Consider the following 22,904-nt stretch of genomic DNA (forward strand, 5'->3'; position numbering starts at 1 on the left):
CATTCACTGGTTCACTCCCAAGTGCCTGCAGTGTCTGGGAATGGGCAAAGGCCAAAGCCAGGAATGGGGAACTCAGGCCAGGTCTTCTATGTGGGAGGCAGGAACCCAGTTACCTGAGTCTTCACTGCTAGGCCAAAAGCCTGTCCTCCCCTCCCCTTTTTTTATGGCCATACCATCACTTAGTTTGGTCGCATTTTGTCTATCTGTTCATCAGCTAATGAGCTTTTGCATTATTTCCATTTTGGCTATTATGAATAATGGTGCTAAGAATACGTGGACCCAAGCTTTATGTGTGATTGGAATTCTCAAGGGCATATACCTAGCTAGGAGTGCCATCACTTGGTTCACACAGTAATGGTGGGCAAGTTTCTCAGGGACTGCTAGACTGTTTTCCACAGCAAGGGAATGGTTTACATTTCTACCAAAAATATAGGAGGTCTACAGTTTCTCCAAAGCCTTGCCAACATTTGCCATTATTTGTGCGTGTGTTTTAAGATTTATTTCTATTGGAAAGTGAAATACACAGAGAGAAAAATCCTCCGTCCGCTGATTCACTTCCCAAATGGTTGTAATGGCTAGAGCTGAACTGATCCAAAGCCAGGAGCCAGGAGCTTCCTTCGGATCTCCCACCCGGGTGCAGGGTCCCAAGGCTTTGGGCCGACCTCATCTGATTTCCCAGGCCACAAGCAGCGAGCTGGATGGGAAGCGGGGTTGCCAGGATTAGCACTGGTGCCCATATGGGATCCTGGTTTAGCGGCTATTGCACTGGACCCTATTTGTTCTTTTAAATTATAGCTCCCTTGTAGGTAAAGTGGTACCTAAGATAGTTATAATTTACATGTCCTTGGTGACCAGTAATGAGAATCTTTTCATGTCCATCTTGGCTAATGGTATGAGCATACTTTGGAAATGGAATTAAAAGTTAAGTTTATTTTGTTGCAAAAAATATTGAAATCCATACCTGTGAGGGGTCTTCAACTAGCTCACAAAAAACACACACACTTGTGTGGATTTCAACATTTTTCTTTTAGTTCCATTTTCCGTGAATGTTGTGAAGAAGTATCTAGTTAGACCCATTTTTCAGTTGAGCTGATTTCTTTTTATTTAGATTGAGAATTTTGAAGTGCAGAAAATACCACTGCTGTCAGAGAAAAGCAACCTGCTCTTCTCTCCAGCAATGCATTCCTCTCCCTTTACATCTTAGATTCTGGTCCTTCCCTTTTAGTGTAACAGCGTCCTGGGGAGACAGTACAAAGAAAATAGTGGTAAGATGAGTCGCAGGCTCCTTTGCTTATGAGCATGTGAGCTAAGAGTAATAGTCCCTGTCCAACTTAGTTTTTCCATGGTAACATGGTATTTCTAACCTGACAGAACTATTGTGGCAAGCAGGCATCCAGTGTCTATAAAATACCAGACCCAGAGTCAGGTGTGCCGTGTTTTTTGGTCCAGTAGTCACCACAGTGTGCTGAAGGTTGAGAGAAGGTTCATGATGTACCACAATTCACAGATTAGATGCCAACACCTGTTACAGGAGGTGTGTGTACCACCACACAGGTCTGGCCACTGTCCTGTGTGTTCATCAGCATTAGCTGCCGTCACACAGAAGTGTTTAAATAAGGTCTTTAAAAAAATTTTTTTAGTTCAATTATGTGTCACAAATGCCATTTAAGAGGAAGTGGAGTGAAAAGGCACCGCATAAGCAAGGTCTTTCCCAGAAAAGATAGTGACAGGCTTACACGAGTTTAAGTTGGCGAGACTCAATGACCTATATATTCACAAAGAAGAATTGAAACAGATCAGGTTTGTAGTTGTGAGAAGCTGCCCTCTGTCTTCTTCCCTGTTCCCACATCCACTCACTTAAAACATGCTTGTCTTAAGAATCAAAACAAACCGGAAAGATTGTGAGCTTGGATAAACTTTGCAAGGCTTGAAACAGTAGAGGATGAAGTTTGAGTACTACGTTATCTGATTCTTTAAAAAAGACTGTTACCTAAACAAGCTTCCACTCAAATGAGTCTGCCTGGTGCTGTAACTTTTACTTTCTCTTCCTTGCAGTAGTTACTGGGCACTTCCTGTGCATACTCAGTGAAGGTACAGTTATCAAGGAACAAAGCCTCTGCACTCAGCAGACCTTCCAGCCTGGTAAAGGGGTCACGTTAATCAAAGAAAATGAAACGTTAAATTATGAGTTAACATACAGAGAAACGCGCAGAACTGTGACATGGGAGAGGAGGGAGGGTCTCCCTCAGGGATGCAAAGAAGAGAGGAGAAATTGACCCCAAACATAAAATAGTAGGTGCAAAAGCTCTGGGGGAAGAGAACCTGGACTGTGATTTGGGGAGCAAGGGCAAGTGTGGTCAAAGCAGAAATTGGAGACCCAACTCTATGACATTTGCAGGTTGAAGCAGGTGTGAATATTCTAAGGATAATAGTCATTGAGAAGTTGTAAGTCACTGAAACTGGCAAAATGGATGAATTCTATCTAAAGTATTTGGAGTTGTGTTGGTTCATTGTAACAGCATTGTTGACATCGGTCTCATTTCCTTACGTATGAATCTGGCATTGAAGGCTGTTAGCCAGAGCCTCAGCCTACATTGCTGGGTTTGTATTTCATCTCACTACTTTGACCTACTGCTGACCTTGCCCCTACCTACTGCATGTTCTTGCTTCTGAGAGTCTCATCAGTCCTCAAAAATTTGGTTTGAAATCCCCCTCCTTCGTTAAGACTGTCCAGATCTCTTTAATCAAGAGTCATCCCACCCACTGCTGGCTTCCTCCTGCATTTGCGGAAACAATGTTCGCCTTTGGTACATTGCTTACAGTGCCCAAGGATCCTCAGAATGAGCAAGGATTTACATGTATGCTTTCAAGTTACCACATGCTTTATCATCTGATCTCCAACAGAAATTCCAGCTGTGCCTCATGCCGCAGTGTGAGAGTTCCTTTGCAGCCTTCCTTGAGATTTAGGATTCTGGTAAATCATTCTAAAAACCACTCTCCAGGTACCTAGATTTCACAGCTCTTGTTCTCTTATGTTATTGAATTGAATCTCAGGCTTAATATTTACAATTATTAACACAAAGTGTAATGAGATCACTAACAAACTTGATGAGATTCACTTTCACATTCTTCTATTAGTATTCCTGTTTAGTCCTCTATTCCCTTACACAGTGCTGCTCTCAACCCACGTCCCTTCTAACTCTGCAGCCTTCTGGGTCCCTCATCAATGCCAAAACATCAGCTTCACCTACATGTGGATTAATTGAGTCATTGAATATAGAACATAATGACTCTTGGTCAAAGATGACCAGCAGGTACTGGATTCTATCAAGTGATGAGACCACGTGATTGACCTATACTGTCCAGGTCTGTGTGAATACACTTGTAACATTTGCCTGATGACACATTTCTCAGCTCATATCCCTTTGCTAAGTGGTACATTGGTTGTATATCTCTTGAGTCTCAGACACTTGGCCGTGGTCTGGACATTTGCTTGGATGTTGTTATGTCCCACAAAAGTCTGTGTTGGTTGGTTCCCTAAAGTCTTAAGTTAATGTTCCTAAGAAACTTAATCCAATTATGGGATCTGAAGCTGAGGCCTTTGAGAAATTATTGGATTAGATGGAATCTAATGAAACCATCATGAAACTGTCATGGTGGCTTTTTTTTTTTTTTAGATTTATTTTATTTGAAAGAGAAGGATGTCATATCACCCAAAAAAATTAATTTTTGTTGTGTAATTATTTAAAATCCCGCTTATTTTGGTAAGGCTGGTAATTATGCCCATACTTTAATTTCAGATTTAAGTTATTTGTGCTTTGTGAGTATGTGTGGTCAGTCTAACTACAGCATTCTCAATTTTGCTGGCATTTTCACAAGAATCAACCTTTGATTCCTGTAATTTTACTGTTTGTCCTCTCTTTTATTTGACGCCACTCTTACTATTTCCTGCCTCTCACTGACTCTGGGGTTTAGACTTTCTTCTTTTTTCCAGTTTCTCAAGCTGTAAAGTTTTGTTACTGATTGGTCTTTCTTCTTTTTTAAACAACATTTATGGCCATAAATTTCCCTCTGAGCACTGTTGAACCCACAAATTTGGGTATTTTTAAAATCCATCTACAGATCTATTGAAGCTTCCTTTATGCGTGCTTTTCTTAACGCATGCATTGTTTAAGAGTGTTTAATTTCCATGTCTGTGAATTTTTCACTTTTCCTTCTGTTGATTTCCATCTGTTCATTGTGGTCAGGGAAGATATTTTGTATGACTTCACAAAGTTATTGAGACTGGTGAGTCATAGGGTCTAGCTGGAGAATGTTGCATGTGTACTTGAGAAGAATATGTACTCTAATCATCGTGAAGTGTTTTGTAGTGTCTGCTAGTCTGGTTCACATGTGGTGTTGTTCAAGTCTTCTTTGTCCATATTGATGTATCTAGATCTGTCCATTATCCAAAGTAATGTATTAAAGTTTCCACAAACTGGGCCCTTCATGGTAACCTAGCAGCTAAAGTCCTCGCCTTGGACATGCCAGGATCCCATATGGGTGCCAGTTCTTTTTCTTTCTTTTTTTTTTTTTTTGTTTGTTTGTTTGTTTGTTTTTTTTTTTTATTTAACTTCATTAATTACATTGTATTATGTGACACAGTTACATAGATACTTGGGTTCTCCCACCCCTCCCCAAACCCTCCCACCATGGTGGATTCCTCCACCTTGTTGCATAACCACAGCTCAAGTTCAGTTGAGATTCCCCCATTGCAAGCATACACCAAACATAGAGTCCAGCATCTTATTGTCCAGTCAAGTTCAACGTCTTCTTAGGTATACCCTCTCTGGTCTGAAGACAGAGCTAGCAGAGTATTATCCCAGTCAATTGAAAGCTCCATCATACCATCAGCAAAAATTTACATCATTATGGAATTAATTGACATAGTAATGAGTGACCAACATGTTGAAAGTAAATGCGAGTTCCCAGCCACCTTCTGTGACCACCTCACCTATACTTCAATTTAGTTTATACACAACATATAACATTCAAAACATATCCCGGCAACCCCACTTCCCATCCAGCTCACTGCTTGTGATCTGGGAAAGCAGACGAGGACGGCCCAAAGCCTTGGGACCCTTCACCTGCGTGGGAGACCCATAAAAAGCTCCTGGCTCCTGGCTTTGGATCAGCTCAGCTCTAGCAATTGCATTTTAAAAAAATCTTCACAATCCCCCAGTACCGTAGACCCATTTCTCCCTTTAATGCCATTACCACTTGCCCCATACATTTTGGGACTTGGTTGTTCAGTATATATGTGCAGATGCTCCTCAACTTATGATGGAATTACTTCCTGAGAAACTCAAGCGTGTGTAGGAAATATCTTAAATTGGACATGCAGTCATTATATCTGAGCTTCCAGACCTCATGGCCCAGCAACATAGCGCTCTGTAGAGTGTCAGTTGTTTATCCTCATGCTTGGGTAGCTGACTGGCAGCTTTGGCTCACCACCCTTCCTCAGTATCACAAGACAATTCTGTTTAGATTATTGCTGGTTTAGAAAGTCTGAAGTAGGATTTATAACAGATGTACTTTCACAAAATATTTGCAAGTTAAAGTTACAGTGAGAGAGAGGGAGAGACAGAGGTCTTCCATTCACTGGTTCACTCCCCAAATATCCACAACCAGTGGAGCTAGATCCATTCAAACCAGCAGCCAGGAGCTGCTTTTGAGTCTCCCACATAGGTGCAGGGACCCAAGGACTTGGATCATCCTCCACTGCTTTCCCAGCATATGAGCAAGGACCATCAGGAGTGGAGCATCCAGGATGTGAACTGGTGTCCATGAGGGGTGCCAGCACTGCATGTGGCTGATTTACTTGCCACACCACAATGCCAACCCCTACTGTATTCTCTTTGGTCTCTTAAAACCATTTTTTAGAAGAAAGTGTGTTTTTTATTCTATATTATCTATTGTATAATCATGCTAACTCTCTTTTTTACATAATTTGTGTGGACTATCTTCTTTCATCCTTTTGTTTACATCCTTATTTGTATCTTTGACTCTAAAGTGAGTCGTTTGCATAGAGCAAATTGGATCATGGCCTTTACTTGTTTGTGAGACAGAGACAGCAGACACAGAGACAGAGCTCCCTTCTGCTGGTTCTCCCCCCAGATGTCTGCAACACCTGGGTGAAGCGAGAGCTGGAAACTGAGTTGGCTCACCCATGTGGTTGGCCAGAGAACCAGTTCCTTGAGCCACCATCTGTGACCTCTTGTTATCTGCTTTAGCAGGAAGCAAATGCCCACCCTGAATCATGGTTTTTAGATCCATTTTGCCAATCTCTGCTTCTGATTTGGAGAGTTTAACCCATTTATATTTAATACATTACTGATAAGGAAAGACTTAACTTTGAAAATTTGCTATTTGTTTTCCAAATGTCTTCTGCCTTCCCACGTGTGTTATCCTTAATTTCCTCCATTATTGCCTTTTGTGTTTAGTTGATTTTTTTTGTAGTGAAATGTTTAATACACTTCTAATGTTTATTGTGTGTATCTTTGAGACATATGCTTCCTTTATGATTACCATGGAGATTATATCCTAAAATATAATCCTAAAATATAGCAATCAAAATACATCCATTTGAATTTATACCAACAATTTGAGTGGCAACTACTCTGCCCCGTACAACTTGGTCCCTCTCCCTCTTTATGTTGTCATTATCTATACCTTTCTATATTATATACCAAATAACACGTTTATATTATTTTTATACATTTGCCCTCTTTTCATTTAAATCCTGACTTTTAAACATTTTATATTTTATTTTTATTATTATTATCGTTATAATTTTGTGATACAGTTCCATAGGCTTCTAGTATTTCCCTTATCCCCGCCCCAATCCCCCCGACCTAGTTCCTCTATATCATTACTAAAGTATAATTCTTCATACACAGTCACATGTCCATCATGGCGGGCATGGACAATGGCAGAGAGTCCAGCATCCTATTGTCAAGATATAGTGAACAGTTTCATTGTAAGTCCATCTTTGTCTGAAAGCAGAAATGCATACCACACTACATCCTCACATCTGGATATGTTAGTCTCTATTTCACAGCTATTGTACATCCCCTCAAATGAAAAGTCATAATACAAAATCAAAAATAGAAAAGTAGAAATTTACAATGCCATGAAGTTAAATAACATGTTACTAGATATGACAGTCTCCATTACACAGCTACTATACATCGCCTTAAATGAGAAGCCACAAAACAATATCAGGAAGAAAAAAGAAATTAACAACACCATGAAGTTAAATAACATGCTACTGAATGACTAACGTGAAGCTGAATAAATGAAAATCAAGAACCTTCTTGCAGAAAATGATGCTGCTGTATGATCTACGAGTCATTGAAAGATTTAATCAGAAGAAAGTGTTTTGAAGAGATGAAACAAACAGAAAACATCAAAACCCATGTGATACAGTTTCCGTTTATTTTTGTTGGTGAAATGTGTCTCTTCTAGACAACAAATAGATGGGTTTTGTTTTTTTTTAACCCAGTCTACTAATCTATGACGTTTGATTGAGCTTACGGCATTTATTTTCAGGGTTAATATGTATGGGTGGTACTTTGTTCCTGTCATTTTAGGAATGGGTTGTTCATTGATGTAGTCTTTTGTTATTTTTCTGGGGTGTTATTTGCATTTGCCTTTGGTTTTGTTTGGTGCTATTCCTCTTCTCTGTCAAGAGAACATCTTGAAGTATCATTTGTAGGGCAGGTTTGGAAGAGGCAAATTCTTTTCACTTTTCCTTACTGTGGAAGAATTTTATTTCATTTTCAAAGACAAAGGAAAGCTTTGCTGGATATGTTATCTTAGGCCGACAATTTTTGGTTTTTAGAATCTGGAATATGTCACTCCATTCTCTTCTTGCCTGTAGAGTTTCCTGTGAGAGATCTGTGAGTTTCATTGGCATTCCTTTATATGTCACTTGATATTTTTTTTCACGTGCACATTTAAGGATCTTTTCCTTATGTGCGATTGAAGAGAGCTTGATGATCATGAGTTTTGGTGAAGATCGCTTTTGATCAAGCCTGTTGGGAGGTCTGTGTCCCTCCTGGATCTTGTTACCCGATTCTTTCTCTAGATTAGGGAAATTTTCCTTTATTATTTCATTAAATACATTTGTAAAACCAGTTTCTCTTTCTGCACCTACTGGGACTCCCATAACTTTTAAAAAATGGTTTTTTAATAGTGTCTTTCAATTCCTGAATACTTTTTTTGGCCTGATCAGTTCTGCTTCCAGCTTTTTCTTTGCTTCCCCCTGATGACAGGAAATACCTTCCACTTCTGAGGTTCTTTCTTCTGCTTGCTTCATTCTATTTTGGAGACTCTCCACTGTACTTTAAATTTGTTCTACTGTGTTCTTAATTTCTGATATATCAGCCTTGATTTGCTTTATTGCTGCTTGTGCAAAACATTCCTTAAATTCTTTGAACTCATATGTGCTTCTCATTGTTCATTAGAAGCTTTAAAATGAGTTTTCTGAATTCTGTGTCCCCCATTTTCTCGATGTCTTCCTCAGTTAACTCTGAGGCTGGCATAGGGTTTTGCTCCTTTGCAGGGGAGTTTTCAGTAATATTCATTGTGCCTTTGTCTCTTCTTTTGCTCTTGGTCATTGTACTTCTGGTAAGCAGAGTCTTCTCCTTGGGGCAGATTTCTAAGCTGTGTCACCCACAGGTCTACAGTTTGATTTTACTTGTTTTTTTTTTTTTAAACTTTTTCCATTTTTTATTATATTTTTGACAATTTTTACATAGTTTATTAGGGTAAAAAGGTTCAAGGGCTACAGGAAAATGGGTAAGACTCTTATTTCCCTGTTGTTTCCTTCATGTATCTGAGGTAAAGGGGGATATTAGGATAGAAGCCCCACCCAGTCTCCCACACACCCCAGGTTCCTGATGCGGGGCATGCTCTGAGGGTCTTGCTCAAGTGGTTTTGATAGTTCAACAGTTCTGAATTGTTGCCAATCTCACCACTCCAAGCATAATGAGGTTGTTGAAGAATCCACTGATTGACATAGTCCATCATGGAGTCTCCGTTTGCCCAGTTTTTCACTGCCAACATATAGCTGAGGTGGTTGATTGACTTGTTCTGTCTTCTGTCTTTTCATGGTGAGGGTTCTGAGTCCAGCAGTTCAATTAGGGGAGATCCCCAAAGAAACTTTGTGGTGTTCCCAGACCAGATTCTTGTATGTACTAGCAAGTACAGGGCCCAGCACAGTCCATCACCACGATCAGCTGGTGGTTGCAATTGCTGGGTTGTTTCTGTTTTCAGCCCTGACTTCCACTGGAACCAGTGGGTGTTGCAGTCCAGGCTGGTTCTGCCCAGCACATACTCGGCCCTCACATAAGCCAGTGGGAGCTGCAGCCTAGTCAGAGCAACCCACAGTAATCACCACCAGGTCCGCCCCCTACTCTGGTTTGCCAGTTTGTGCAGCAGACTAGTCCAGTCTGTCCCACATCCTATTTGGCTCTCATACATGTCAGTGGTATTAAAGCTTTGTTCCCTCTAACCAGCTCAACTATCCAGCCTTCATGGATGTCGTTGGGTGCCTCTCTGTCTTGCCACCCCAGCCCCTGTCCTAGTTTTTGTGCCCTTCCTGTGGGAGTGGTAACCCAAGAGGGAGGAGCCCACTATTTTCCACCCAGGCCTCTCCCACTCCCGGATTATGCACACTCCAGGTGGTTCTGTGGTTTGACTTGACAGAATTAGTCCCCAGTGCCAGCTTCTGCCAGCTGATGCTGTGGCTAAGCCCGAACAACCCTCAACCTCTCCAATTTTGTTTGCACCAGTAGGAACAATCAGCCCAGCCTGAATTATCCCTGAACTAGTCCACATGAGGCCCACAGGTGTTATAGCCCTGCTTAGTCTGGTCTGCCCTCATCCCAGCCCACGCTCTCCAGTGGGAGTAGCTGTCCAGCAAGGGAACCACCCCTTATTCCCCCTGCCAGCTGTGCCCCCTCCCTTCCTGGTTCTCATGTGTGCTGGCTGGGCATTGCAGTCACATCCGGTATAGGTAACTTCACCTTGGCATTCCATATTGTGCACTGGTTTTTGTCATGACCAAACCTGGCTCGATCCACACTCTGTTCTGGTGATCGGATTTGCCAGTGAATGACGTGAACTGATTCAGCCTGGTCTGCCACCGACCCATGCCAAATGTATGCCAGTGGGAAACTTTCCATGGCCTGTTCTGGGCTGTTTCCTATCATGCTTCTTGTGCTTACCTGCCGCGTCTGTGTCCTGCCGGAGGAGTTGCCCAGGCTCCTCCATCAGAACCTCTCGTGCTGCCAGATTTTGCGCATACCAGTGGGTCCATGAGCCAGTCCTACTCAGTTCACCTCCTGTCCTAGCAGGAACAGTGACTTTTCCTGACTGGTCTTCAACCTAAACTGGTCCTTGCTGTTGGATGTTTCAGCCTAGCCATGGCTCGTCCATACCCACATATAGCTCACACATGGCTCAGTAGGGGTTGAGACCTAGCCTAGTCCGTCCCACATCTACTCTGGTCCTCCAGAACACCAGACAGTGTTGGAGTCTGGCCCGGCTCGGTGTGTCCAGTCGCAGTCCACACTTGTGCCAAGGGAGACTACAACCGTATCCTGATCATAATGCAGCCCCCATTCCAGCTTGTGCACCCCTTGGTGGGAACCTCAACCCAGCTAGGCTGTCCCCTTACCTCCCCAACCGGGCCTGTTCCCAGCCATAGATCACGCACATGCCAGTGGTTGCTCTGACTCAGCTCGGCACAGCCCCTCACCTGTCCAAACCCTGCCTTAGACACCGTGGCTTAGCGTTCCTGGCTCACACAGACCAGTAGGTGCAAGAGCCTAGCTCTGCATGACCTGTGCTCCATCTGGTTTCTAATTTTGCTTGTGGGCTAAGGTTTGCTCAGTCCTGCCCAGTGTACTCCGTTCCATTACCAATTCACACATTAGCCAGCTGTTGGAGCTACTTTGCCCAGCTTGTCCAACCCCCAGGTCTTCACCAGCAGGAGGTATGACTTGCCAGGGGAGTTTCCCAAGTTCTTCCACTTGATCCACTCCCAGACCCAGTTCTCATACATGGAGTTGGGTTTTAGGCCAGGTTCCGGTGTAGTCTGGCCTTCCATTTGGCCTTGTATGAGCTGGTGAATGTTGCTGCCTGGCCCATGCCACACCCTATTCAGGATGAACATTCAGGTGCTGCTGCCTTGACCAGTCAAGACGGTTGTCTGTTCCTTTACCTGTGATTGATGGCAGGCTCCTTGGTCACACCTAACTTAGTCCATCACCACCCCATCTCTTGAGCTAGCTAGTTGGGCTAGAATTTCCACAGGGTTTGGCCCACACATCCCTCACAGGATCTATCCCCGGATATGGTTCTCTCGAGTGCTAGTTAATGTCATGGCCCTGCCTAATGTGACCAGTCTCCTGATTCATCATTATGTCAGGTAATAGGATATGATCCTGCTAGACAAGCCCAGAGCATGGACTGGTATGCAGTGGTCAGCATTGTTCAGTGATTACAAGTTCTTCAAAGGACAAGTTACTCTGTCATTGGGAATCTTTAGAACTGATTCGCATCCCAGAAGCACAGTGGGTTCAATGTGGAGCTACCTAAACAGCAATTCAAAGAACCAAAACCCCAGAGCTCCTGGTCAGGTTGCCAGCAGGCGGACCTGGCGCCAAATGGTGCGCTGGCTACGCGGGAACAGCTGACCATGTGCATGTGGTGGCTGGAGTCATGGAGACGCCCCGGCCTGGCACCCACCAGTAGCCAGCAGGCTGCCGGAAGTTTCAACCCCCAGGCCCAAGGTTGATTTTATTTATTGCAGTTGGTACACAAGTCTGCTTGCAGCCAATTGTGCTGCTCCCTCCAGCAAGTTCCAGGTCTGGGTTCTTGTTAGATTTCCACAAAGAACTCCGTAGCCCTAATTTCTGGCTCACCAATCTCCACCTTCTGTGATACCATGCTGAGGATGCACCGTTGTCTGTACAACCTTTCTCCCACTTCCAATCAGAGTAGGTCCCAGGATTAGGGAGACACCAGGTGTCCTATATAGCTAGTTTGGTGGTGGTGCTGATCTTGTCAGAACCTGTTGGATGTTAGGTCTGGGTGCCACACAGACCTATTTTGACCTGTACGATGCCACAGTCGGTATTATTTTCCTATGGGACCAGTGCAGCCCAATGAACTCAGTGAGTTGTTGTGAGCTCAGAACATGCACAGTTCACTGTTGTCCCCTGCAGTCCTAAACCTTTTTGCCACAGTGTGCAAAATGGCACCTAATGTACCACTACTAGAGTTCTTGATCTGCTGGCCGTCAGGTCTGAGGGCTACCCAGACCTGTCTTGGGTGGAACCTGTAGAATGCCACATTGATGCAGTTCACTGAGTCAGAAATGAGTTCACTTCCAGCTCAGCATATGCTCAGTCCTTTCCCTTGCCTTTGCCTCTTCACGCAAAATGGTGCCCAATTCGGCTCTAGGGGGCTGATTGGGCTGTGAAATCCCCCTGTTCTCGCACTGCCCGTCTGTGATCTGCTGCTCTGTCTCTGCTCCTGGTCAAAGCAAACGGACCAGCAGGACGGACAGTTCTTTGGGTTCATCTCCCAAGCTCCCAGCGAAAGTCCCTTCCTACCTGGTTGCTGGTGGAGTTCAGGCTGCTGGTAGAGTTCAGATCGCCATTAGCTGAATGCCACTGGAGTATCAGTCACTGCAACACCACACCGTTGTGTCCACTGCTTCCCTGTGTCTGTCAGTCTCCAGGTACCACTCTGCTGTTGTTCTGTCCTCTCCTGTTTCCTGGAATGCGTCCTCTCTGCTTCATCCTGATTAAATGTTTCTATGTCCGTTTAAACGTGTCCTTACCCTATTCCACCATCTTGATTTCCTCTAAATCCTGTCTTTTAATATCTCCCACTCTCTAAATTTTTCTGCACCCCCCCCTTTGTTTGCTTATTGAAGGCTCTTGTACTCCATTTGTGTTCCTTTTCACATGTAATCATCTCAGTCCCTATCTGTTAATTTGTGTTCAACTGATGTTTGACGGCTTTGTTTGAATGGAAGGAGTTCAATAAGTGGAATGCTGTCCTGCTCTGAGTCTTTGCAGAAAGTCTGTTTGCTCTGACCCACTTCAGCATTTATCCAGACTTCTGAGTCTCATCCAGCCTGAGGGAAAATTTCAGTCTCCTCCACATCCCCCTTCCCTAAGGATGTGCCCTCACTTGCTCAAGAAGCTCTCCCTGCCTTCTGCTGGCACTAGGTGGTCTACAATTTGTCTCAGTCCACATCTTTTGCCTTGGACATGGGCAGGTGTTTTGTCAGCCTTATAAAGGCTGCTGCTGTTCTGGTGCAGACTGAGTTCTGAGCACAGGCAAAACAGAGATGAGTGCCAAGTTCCACTCCTTCCAATAGCCTGGAGACAGGTTAGGATCAACCTGCGCAACCACCTGCAAACAAAATAAAGTCTGCTTCCAGAACCCAGACCAGGACAAAGTGGACTAGCATTTTCAAGATAGCTACCAAGCCAGGAAGTAGGGCCAGGTTAGGAAAAATCCTACAGAGCTTTCCTATGTTTTTTTTTTTAAATCTTATTTTTTAATTGTAAAACACATAACAGAATTTTCCATCTTAGCTATTTTTAAGCACGCAGTGCAGTAACATTAAGTTCATTCATATTGTTGTGCAACCATCACCGCTGTTCATTTCCAAAACTTTTCCAGCAACCCAGACTGAAACTCCTCACCCATTAAACAATGACTCTCTTTCCTGTCCCCACCTCTTCACCCCAGTCACTGCTAACTACCCTGCAGTCTTGAAGTTGCTTGTCTCTCTCTCTTTAAACACAATGTTCACTTGGTATTGTCACTTGTTTAGTTATTTTCTGGGGGTTCTGACCCAGTTGGTTCTAATGGCTTCTCTTTGTTTTCTCCTGTTTGGTTGCGGATGGGGGATTGAGGCTGCTTGCTCTGTCACTTTCTTACATCACTCTCAACATTAATATGCACACTTGAAAGAGTATCATAGTTTGCTGAGATGGGAAAGGTGATGAGACAATCTATCTTAACGGAACCTCAGGGCTACTGTGGAGTATATTTAGGATACCCAGGAGCCATCCAGGAGAGAAGTAGACAATTAGGAGCGAAAAGAAGCCCGAGGACTGAGCCCTGGGTAATGTAGCAAATAAGAACCCAAGAGACTAACAAGGGGAGGTGACAAGGCTGGGAGGAAAAGCTGCAGGTGAGGTGTTTCTGCTGCTAAGGCAAATGAGATGAGAACTCATGAGACTGGCTATGTGGAAATCCTTGACAACCTTGGAAAAAGGAGTTTTGGTGGAACTGGGGACAAAAATAAGAAACTGGGAAGGGAGAACTGAAGACAAAATCTGAACGATTTAATGAATCTTTAACGAAGAGCAGAGAAATGAAAAAATCGCTGGAAGAGCAATTAGAGATCTGTCTTATATCTGTCATCTGTCCATGGAATTGGAGTTCCTGATGGGATTGATCCAATGAAAAAGAGAAAGTTTATGATTTAACAAAGAGAAGGATTGGCTGGTACATTGTCCTTAACTATTAGGAGGGGATGGGGTCTAGTGGAGGCTCTGGGACCATCCGTGTTAACAAAAGGAAGAGGTGCAGGAACAAAAACAGGTAGGTAGGGGGTGCGTATGATCACCATGTCTTCTTGAATCAAAACACTCCTGGAGGTTGGCTCTGTGGAGTAGTAGACTAAGCTTTGCTCACATGAGCACCAGTTCAAGTCCTGTCTGCTCCGCTATCCATCCAGTTCCCTGTGTATGGCCTTGGAGTGCAGTGGAGGATGACCCAAGTCCCTGGGATCATGCATCCATGGTGGGAGACCCAGAGGAGGCTTCTGGCTCCTAGCTTTGGATTGGTTCAGCTCTGGCTGTTGTGGGTATTTGGGGAGCGTACTAGCAGATAGATCTCTTTCTCTCTGTAATTCTGCTTTTCAAGTAAATGATAATAATAATAATAACACTAATAGAAAATCTTTTGAAAAAAATATCACTTCTGGAGCAGGTATTTAGCCTTGTGGTAAAGACATCAGCATGCTTGAGTTGGATGACTTCTGGCTTCCTGCTAAAGCAGAACCAGGAAGGTGACTGCAATGGCTCAAGTCATTGGGTCTCTGCCACCCGTGTGTGACCCCTGAATTATATTCTTAGCTCTGGCCCCACTACAGTGCAAGCTGATGTGAGCACTCAGAGAATGAACCAATGGATGGCAATGCTCTCTTCCTCTCTCCTGTCTTCTCTGTCTCCCCATCTCTGAAATGATTTTTTCAAAAACCCACTGCATCGGGTTATACCTAACTGGATTCCTTGAATGTACATGGATGCTTCAAAAAGTTCCTGGAAAATGAAATTAAATGAAAAGTTTGTCTTAGTGTCAAAGAGAATTTTTGATATCTGTGCATTCTTCAGCATCAAGTTGTCCCAAGCCAATGCCAAGGCCTTTCCTTCTCTCTTGGTTAGTACCTGTCCACCTCATCCCATTTGTGCCGTGGAGAGGAATGGTTGGCCCTGGGATGAAGCTGAGAAGGTTAATGGACATTTACTGTGTGAGAAATGGGGTATAAGGAGGAAACGGTCAGATCTCCCAAAGGCATGGTGGCACACTGGGCCCAAATGTGGGTTGGCCTTAACGCAGCCATGTGCAGGCTGTGACACTCCAAGATGCCCGCAAAACACTACCCCAGTGTGTGGAAGACCCAGAGTGGCTTGGTTGCTTGGCCAAAGTGCTGTGTGTCTTGTTTTCCTGGCATCTGCCTCTCTCCCTCTGGAGCTTGTATGTGGAATGCACTTCCTTCTGACTGCTGAGCATTCGTCTCCAGAATCACCTCCTGGATCACCCTCTGCTTTGACTTTCCCCTCTGTCTCTTTTGTGGCTCTGTTCACCAAGTTCCTAATTTTAGCTTCATATGGGTTTTTCTCTGAGACTTGGGGGCAGGTTCATGCCCTTAGAACAGTGCCCTGCCTGGAGACAGCACCAAGTATGGTGATCAACTGAATGAAAAAAGAAAGAGAGAAGAAAAAAGAAAAGAAAGAGAAACCCCACAAGCCATTCTCTGCCACAGGTGTGCAGATGCTTACTACCTAAAATGTACAAGCAAGCCCAGAAATAACATCCTCATTTTGGGTTGTTTTTAGACAAGGATGTTATTGTTGTGAGATGTTTATGTATCGCTCACTCTGGACCCAGAGGACAGTGCCCATCTCTGCTGTCATTTGTTCTGTCACTTCAAAGTGCAGGAAAACCATGGGTGGTGATTTTAGACTCTTATTCGGAACCTTCAGTGAGTGAGTCATTTTGCATTGACGACTTTTCCGGATTGTGACAATTCAAATAAACAACAGGACGTTGTTGTTGTTATTGTTGTTGCTCACTTTAACTATGCGAGATGGTAAAATACTTTTTAGCATGTGAGTCTGTCATCTCTTATTTCTCCAGAATCGTTGCAGTGAAAATGGTTTTCTATTCATTGTCCAGCTCGGCCACGAGATGACAGTCTCTCTAGAGGAGGACGCAGAGAGGCTGGCACCCGGGAGGCAGGCTCCATCTCTGCCCAAAACAGATCCTGACTGTGGCCCCAGATCTAAAGTGGAGGCAGATGAGCTGCTTCAGAAATTGGAGGGAAAGAGGCAGGCCTGACTACAAGCACAGGACCAGTGAGTCCCTGGCCTTACAGTGCATCGCAGTAGGCGATCTTGTTAAAATACAAATTCTGGAGGCCAACATTGCAGTGTGGCAGGCAATCAATTCAATCCTGCACTTGTGATGATGTAGCAAGCGAATCCTCCACCTGTGGTGTAGCAGGCTAATCCACCTGTTTGGCATCAGCATCCCAAATGGGTACCGGGTCCAGTCCCTACTGTTCACTTTCCATTCAGCTCCCTGTCTATGACCTAGAAAGCAACAGAGGATGGCCCAAGGCTCCTACACCCAGGTGACAGACAAGGAAGAAGCTGCTGGTGTCAGCCTGGTCCAGCCCCTGCTATTGTAGCCATTTAGGGATGGAAGATCTCAATCTCTCTGTAACTCTGCCTTTCAAATAAATACATCTTGAAAAAAATAATAAAGTGAAATGCAGATTCTAATCCAATAAATCCAAATTCAGTTCTGGGCTCAGATCTGAGTTCTGCATTTTAAAACGTGTTTAATTTGAGAGACAGAGAGAGTAAGAGAAAGAAAGCTCCCAAATGGCCAGGATGATCAGGACGGGGCCGAGCACAGTTGGGAGCCAGCACTCAATCTAGGACTCCCACGTGGGTGGCAAGGACCCAGCAAGCTGAGTCATTTCTGCTGCACTAGCAGATTGACTGAAGCACTGGAATATGAGATGCTGCTTTCTCTTCCCTGTCTCGCTCTCCCACTCCAGTGAAGGCTTTCTTGGGATCTTTCTGAACAAAGGACTGACCTCTCAGCTTCTTGCCTCAGGGTCTGCTGGGGCACAGATGAAGGTGCTCCTCCCACCTGCTGCTTCTACTGCCCTCCGTGGGTCTGCACCACATTGCTGAATGTCTTCTTGGCCCTTGGGCAGGCCATCCAGAGCGCTGACCTTAGGGCCCACGCTCCTGAAGTGGTTGCTCACTGTGGTGCATCATCTATGTCTGTGTCTCCCCTTCCTAATTAGTTGTACACTTAATGATTGCACTAACTGTAAGTGGTCCAACTAAAAAGACAGACTTTTGGTTAGATTAGATATTTTAGCACTTACTGATTGATTGATTGGAAAGTCAGGTATACAGGCAGGAGGAGAGACAGAGAAGAAGATCTTGCATCCGCTGATTCCTTCCCACTACAAGTGGCCACAACGGCCAGAGCTGAACCGATCCGAAGCCAGGAGCCAGGAGATTCTTCCAGATTTCCCATGTGGTTGCAGGGTCCCAAGGCCCCGGTCATCCTTGATTGTTTTTCCAGGCCACAACCAGGCAGCTGGATGGGAAGCAGGTCTCCAGGGACATGATCCAGAGCCCACATAGGATTCTGGTATATGCAAGGTAAGGACTTTAGCTGCTAGGCTACTGCACCAGGTCCAATTAGGTTAGGTTTAAAAGCAAGAACAAGCTACAGAAGCACTTTAAAAATTGAACATCAGAGGTGGCATCCCATATGGGCACTGGTTCAAGTCCTAACTGTTCCACTTTCATTCCAGCTCCCTGCTAATGGCTGGGTAAGGTAGCTGAAGAGGGCTTAAGTGCTTGAGCCACTGCACCCACATGGGAAACTATGCTGATGCTCCTGGCTTCTGGCTTCAACCTGGCCCAGCCCTGGCATTGTGACCATTTGGGGATTGAAGCAAAGGATGCAAGAGTGAGCCAGTGGATGGAAATTCTCTCTCATTGCCTCTTCCTGTCTGAAATTGTGCCTTTCAAATAAATAATCTTAAAAAAAAAAGCAGATTGCTTTTTAAAAAAGGAAATAGCTTCCAAATAAATATATTAAAATACAAAAATATATACCATGTCAACATTCATGCAAAGGAAGTTGGAATGACTTCATAAATGTAGGATAAAGTAGATTTCAGAGCAAGGATTTTTATGAGAGAGAAAGATTTCATATTGAGAAAAGGACCATCATCAAGAAAACATAAAAGCATACACACTTAATAACAGAATTTCAAATTATACAGGGGAAATAAATGGATAGAACTACAAAGAGAAATAGACAAATTTATAGTTTCAAATTGTCCCACATAGATTACTATAGGTTCAGATGGATTTGTTGGTGAACCCCATTACACATTTGGGAAAGAAATAATGCAAATTCTTTTTTAAAAAATTATTTATTTTCATTGAAAAAGCAGATCAGGTTTACAGAGAGAAGGAGAGACAAACAGAAAGATCTTTCATCCACTGGTTCACTTTCCAAATGCCCACAATAGCCAGAGCTGACCCAACTTGAACCCAGGAGCCAGGAACCTCTTCTGGGTCTCTCATGAGGGTGCAGAGTCCAAAGGCTTTGGGCCGTCCTTTACTGCTTTCCCAGGCCACAGGCAGGGAGCTGGATGGGAAGTGGAGCAGCTGGGACATGAACAGGCACCCACATAGGATCCTGAGCCATTGTTTTAAGCCCATAATGCAGACTCTATATGAACTCTTGCAGAAAGTGGAAGAAAAGGAACTACATTTAGTGTAGACAGTCCTTCCTTGATTGCAAAACCTAACAACAACAACAACAAAAAAGACAAGAGAAGTGCAATTTAAGATTATAAATAGATACACAAATTCTATACAAATTTCAGCAAACTAAATATAACTTTAAAAACACTAAATATAACTTTAAAAGGATAGTGTATTATGAACAAGTGAAATTTATTCCAAAAATGCAAGGTTAGTTTAACATTTGAAATTAACTAATTCATTCCCAATTTTAAAAAATGTGACTAATTTGAATTGATGCAGAAAAATACCTAAATAGTATATTACCCAGTTTTTGAGCTTCATACGAGTATAGTTACAATGAATGATTCCTGTCATGATTAACCTTTTTGTGCCACCTTATGTTCACAAGACGGGTCTGTGTTCATGCTTGTTATTGATTAGGCTGCTATTGAGTGAGTACATCTCATTTTATTTTCCAGTCTGCTGTAGGTGGGTGGCTTCTAGCTTTTTGCTACTATGAAAATGAGGCTAAAAGTGTTTTTCCATGTGTGCAGATTTCTCCAGGCTCTTCTCTTGTCTGTCTCAGTTCCTCTCTCTTTCCTGGTTTTTCATGACTTTGAACAACTTGAGGGAGTATCGATCAAATATTTCTGAAGAAGGTGTTACACTGCAGGTTGGTATTTTCCTACTGGTTGAAGTTGGGTTGTGGGTTTTGGGGAAGAATACCACAGAAGCGAAGTTCTCATCACATAACATCAAGAGCACACACTATCAGTATGAGTTATCAGTGGTGACGACCCCTCCCACACGCGACCATGCAGAAGGAAATGACTAAGCACGGCTCACCCTCAGGTGCTAGAACACTGCGCCTCCCCTCAGGACCAGGGGAAAGCTGGACATGCATTATTTGGAATTCTTTTGTCTGGGGGACTTGTTTTTTCTCCCCATTCATGTATCTCAATGGGATTTATGAATATTTATTTGATACTTTGGATCCTATTATAGTATTACAATATTTATTTTGTTGTTGAAATGGCTTCAGCTTTAACCATTGGCTCTGCGCTCGGGCTTAGCCATGCCCATCTATTCTTAGAATACCTTCTAATGTTCTGGCACTGCAATATCCTGTGGTGGTTTTTGGTGTTTTTCCCGCCCCTGTCTCAGTCTAGTCAGCCATTTGTCCAAGCAGCCCTTGTTTCTCTGAGTAAAGAATGATCATAAAACCATGACTGAGGGCCCGGCATGGTAGCCTAGTGGCTAAAGTCCTCGACTTGAACACACCGGGATCCCACATGGGCACAGATTCTAATTCCGGCAGTTCTGCTTCCCATCCAGCTCGCTGCTTGTGGCCTGGGAGAGCAGTGGAAGACAACCCAAGTCCTTGGGACCCTGCACCCGCGTGGGAGACCCGGAAAGAAGCTCCTGGCTTTGGATCGGCTCAGTTCCGGCTGTTGAGGCCCATGGGGAGTGAATCAGTGGATGGAAGATCTCTGTCTCTCTTCCTCTGTATATCTGACTTTCCAATAAAGATAAAATAAATCTTAAAACAACAACAAAAAACAAAAACAAGACCAAGTGCTGAGTGTGCTTCTGGCTGCTGGAGTGTCTTTGCTCTGCCAGCCTTTCAGTGGAGAGTGGTCAGAAACAGCGCACACATGTTAGTGCGTGAATACTCTCAGGCCGATTGACCTCTGCATCTGTGTTGTTAGCTATCCTGAAAGCTCTGACTCTAAGCCAGCATTGCAGTGTGCTTTGTAGCTTTTCCTCCTTGCTGATACTCAGTTTTCCTCCTTAGCAGTGAGATTCACAGCTCCCGCCATCCACCACCCACCAGTTAGCCGGGCATTCAGCCTTCCATATACATTTGTAATAGCTTTGAAATTGTTCGTGTGGATGCCTGTGAGAAATCTCGACCAGGTACAACAAAGTGGGTAGCATTCCCTTCGTCTTTAGCCTCTAGTCAAAACACTGGTTTCTTCAGTTACTTAGGTCAGCTGTTTTTTTCCCAGAACGCTTTAAATGTCACGCCATGCATCTGCAGTGCAGTTAAGATTCTTTTTCATGGTCTACATTCCAGCTAAGGAGCTCCTGATCTCCTGGTTGATGGGTTTTTATTTAAAAAAAAAAAAAAAAAACTTGCATGTACTGAAGTTCAGTTTTTGGGCACTGAAGTTCTATGGGCTTAGACAGCAGTGTAGTGCCAGAACTGCACAGGGTGAGTATTCCATCCTCCCACGACATCCCCGCAGTTTCAGCCCCTGCAGGCAACACTCCCTCTCCAAAAGCCTAGCAGACACTGACCTTTTGGCCCTCTTGGTGGTTTTTCTTTTCCCAGAATGTCACATACATTAGCTCAGATAAGGTGTAGCTTCTTGGGTCTGGCTTCCTGTACTTAGTAAAACACATTTCACATCCATTCATAATTTCTCTACAAACTGATAGCTTTTTCCTTTTGATCACAGACTAGCATTCCACTGTGCTATGGAGTACTGGTTAATTCTATGAGTCAGGTTGGCCAGGCTTGAGGCCCAGTCATGATTTAGTTGCTGCTGGAAAAGTGCTTTGCAACTGTGGTTAACATCTCTTATCAGTTATCTGTGAAAGAGGTAATGTTTGGGTGAGGTGGGGGGCTTCAGTCAATCAGCTGGAACAATTTTTAAAGATGTTTATTTATTTATTTAACTTGAAAGAGAGATCTTCCATGCTGATTCACTCCCCAAATGACTGCAACGACTGGAGCTGGGATGATCTGAAGTCAGAGGCCAGGAGCTTCTTCCCGAGTCTTCCATGTGGGCACAGGGACCCAAGGACTTGAGCCACCCTCTTCTGCTTTTCCAGGCCATTAGCAGGGAGCTGGATTGGGAAGTGGAGCAGCTAGGACATTAACCAACACCCATGTGGGATGTTGGCACCACAGGTGATGGATTAGCCTACATGCCCCTGGGTCAGCCCCTCAGAACAGAGCCGGTGCACTGCACATCTGCCAACCCCACAAATACATGAGCTTGTTCCCTTACACCTCCCTGTCTTTCCTCTTGTTTCTCTCTCTCTCTCTCTCTTTCTCTCTTTCTCTCTCTCTTTCTCTCTCTCTTTCTCTCTCTCTCTTTCCCTCTTCTTCCTCCCTCCCTCCCTCTAGCCTTTGCTGGAGAATCCTGATTCTCACACACACTATACTTTAACCTAGTGAAGGAGGCGGATGCCTTGCTTGCTTCCTGCTTGGGGCTTTGATGAGTGAAGCTACCATAACCATCCAAGATTTTGTGTTATTTGAGTTATAGATTCACTTGAACAAGTACATGCTGAGTATCATTGCTGGGTCATATGGCATGGCTGTACTTGCCTTGATGAGAAACTGCCACACTAGCTTCCAAAGTTGCTCTGCTTTTTGCTTTCCTACCAGCCACAGGTAAGAGTTGCTGTTTGTCCTCGCCCAGTCAGTGTTTGCTATTGTGAGGCTTGAGGATTTTAGCCATTCTAATAAGCAGGAAGCAGAACCTCATGGCTGTTTGAATTTGCACTCCATTGGTGCCAAATGATTTTTGAATATCACTGTATTCTTAGTTTTCACTTTTGAGGTCATGATTAAGGTTGAATTATTTTCATGCATTTATCAGTCATTTGATTTTTCATTTTACTAGAGTGCCTGATAAGGTTTTGCTCATTTTGGAGGTCAGCATTGTGGTGTAGTGAGTAAAGTTGCCCCCTGCAATGCCAACACCCCTTTGGAGCACCAGTAAATGTGCTGGATGC

Source organism: Ochotona princeps, chromosome 4 (assembly GCF_030435755.1).
Source record: "Ochotona princeps isolate mOchPri1 chromosome 4, mOchPri1.hap1, whole genome shotgun sequence".
Classification (NCBI taxonomy): domain Eukaryota; kingdom Metazoa; phylum Chordata; class Mammalia; order Lagomorpha; family Ochotonidae; genus Ochotona; species Ochotona princeps.